This window comes from Helianthus annuus, chromosome 17 (genome assembly GCF_002127325.2).
Source record: "Helianthus annuus cultivar XRQ/B chromosome 17, HanXRQr2.0-SUNRISE, whole genome shotgun sequence".
Taxonomy (NCBI): Eukaryota; Viridiplantae; Streptophyta; class Magnoliopsida; order Asterales; family Asteraceae; genus Helianthus; species Helianthus annuus.
Genome location: NC_035449.2, coordinates 59,330,154 through 59,333,038, shown reverse-complemented (window position 1 = coordinate 59,333,038; position 2,885 = coordinate 59,330,154).

The window sequence follows — 2,885 nt, the reverse complement described above, 5'->3', positions numbered from 1 at the left end:
CCAATCCAAATTTCTGAAATCTTAACTGGGAATAGGTTGAGAAAAGAACAGAATAGATCTTAGAATGAGATGATATAATATACAGATCAAATGAGTTTTCTCAATTTGATATAGGTTTCTTGGGTTTCTTTTGGGCACTAGAGGGCCTCTTTCGGGTGTTAATTGATCTACAGATCGACAACGTACAGCTAGGTCAGCATGTATCTGGATGCAGCAGAAGCTGACGTTGCCTAGCACCTCCAGGTCAGCATGTATCTGGATGCAGCAGAGGAGGTACACGACTTTTTCAGATAAGATTTCAGAATCAGACCAAAATTGTGTGTATCGGGAAAAGCATACAAACATTCAAATAGACTTGAGCTAATTCCAAGTGATTTTCTTTTCTGAGGTCATGTACTGGTTTAGTTCTGAACAGAAACAGCTATTGTTTCCAATCTTAAGGATAGAGCCTACCAACACATCATACTAGAGTCAAACAATTTCGATACTGGTCTTACATGAGTCAGCCCTTGACCATAAAGTGAAAATTCATTTCATTTCCCATTCCAGCCATACTTCCTTTTGAAACTCTTTTTGTATTTTTCGATTTTTTCAATGTTTTTGTATTTTCGATTTTTCAATTTTTTCAATTTTTTTTTTTTTTTTTTTATTTTTCGATTTTTCTCCCCCTAAATTTGTGCATAAATAAAAAACTACCTAAGAATAGAAAACTTTATGAACAAATTTACCTACGAAAAACAAAACAAAACAAAGATATGCTCAATCAGTAAAACGGATCATTTTTAGAAAATCCACAAGCACTCTGAATTTCGAGCTGCTGACAGGTTTAGTGAACAAATCGGCAGCATTTGCATCTGTGTCGATCTGTTCAAGCGTAATCAGACCTCTGTCAAAGCAGTCTCGAATGAAATGAACTTTAATATCAATGTGCTTGGTTTTGGAGTGAAAAACAGGATTTCTAACAATTTGTATTGCAGCATCATTATCGCAGTAAATAGTAGTGTTAAGATATGTCAAACCATAATCCTGCAATTGATGTTGCATCCACACCACTTGAGAGCAAGAAGCAGAAGCAGCAACATACTCAGCTTCAGCTGTGGATATCGCCACCGTTTGTTGTTTCTTGCATTGCCAAGAAATGAGTCGATCACCCAAAAATTGACATCCCGCAGAAGTGGATTTCCTGTCACTGTCAGAACCTCCAAAATTGCTGTCAGAGAAAGCAAACAAGTCAAAATTGGAATCTTTCGGATACCACAGGCCAAACCGAGGTCGGCCTTTAAGATACCGAAAGATCCGTTTAACAGCAATAAGATGAGAAGTTTTAGGATTAGCCTGATAGCGTGCACAGTTGCAAACAGCAAACATGATGTCCGGACGGCTAGCTGTGAGATACATCAGTGACCCGATCATAGACCGATATTGACGTTGATTGACAGACTCTCCTTCTTCATCTTCAGTCAACAATGGTCTCTCAGCCATAGGTGTCTCAGCAGGCTTTGCATCCGAGAACTTGAACTTTGCCAGCACATCATCCACATACTTCCCTTGATGAATCAGAATTCCTTGCGAACTCTGCTTGACTTGAAGGCCCAAAAACAAGGTCATCTCCCCCAAAGCACTCATTTCAAACTTTTTCTTCATCACTCTCTCGAATTCCTTGCATAGATCCTCGCTCGTTGATCCGAAAATAATATCATCAACGTAGATTTGAACCAAGATTTGATCACCGCCTACCCTCTTGATGAACAGAGTCTGGTCAATGGTGCCACGAGTATATCCATGAGCCAACAGATGTTCTGTTAAGGTGGCATACCAAGCTCGAGGAGCCTGGTGTAACCCATACAGTGCCTTGTCTAACTTGTAGGCATAATCAGGATGATCTGGATGTACGAATCCTGGCGGTTGCTCGACAAAAATTTCCTCCTTCACATCTCCATAGAGAAACGCGGTCTTGACATCCATCTGATAAACAGTGAATCCCATGTATGACGCGTACGCCAAAAAGATCCGGATGGCTTCAAGTCGTGCAACCGGAGCATATACTTCATCATAATCCAGTCCTTCAATTTGCCTGAATCCCTGAACCACGAGTCTTGCCTTGTTTCGAACGATGACACCTGCAGAATCCTGCTTGTTTCGAAATACCCATCGAGTTCCAAGCTTACGTTTTCCCTTTGGCAACTTGACAAGCTTCCATACTCCAAGTTTTTCAAACTGGTTCAGCTCTTCATGCATAGCATCTACCCAGCCAGGTTCCTGCAAAGCTATATCAATAGTTTTAGGTTCGATTTGAGACAGATAACAGGAATATAAGCAAGTATTAATGACTCCTGATTGACTCCTGGTTAAGACTCCTGCATTGACAGGTCCAATCACATTCTCGATTGGGTGATTTCGCTGAACGCCAGTAGGAATAGCCAAATCAGGTACAATCTCCTCTTCATTGGTGGTGTTGCTACACTCCCCCTCATCAGGTGCACTTGCAGTGTGAACCACAGAAGAAGTGACTCTACAATCCTCAGGAATTGGATCAGGAAACATTGCAGAATCACTGATCGATGCACCTTCAGGGGATTGATTGACCATCGGAGTTGGTGCAGGATGTTGCGTGAACATCATTCCCGGTGGATCAACAGTATGATGTTTCAAACTTTCTTGCATCTGTGCTTCTTCCTCAGTGTCTTCAAATGACAATGGTTGTTTGGGAACAGATTCACCTGCCACTGAAACATCACTTGACAAAATGTTAAATGATTTAAACAGAGCAGAATAATCATATAACCAATCTGGACCGACTCTAGCGTCCGTAGCATTCTCTTCAAGCCATTCGATGTTGCACGACTCAACGACTTTCCTAGTTACTTTGTTGTATACCCTATAAG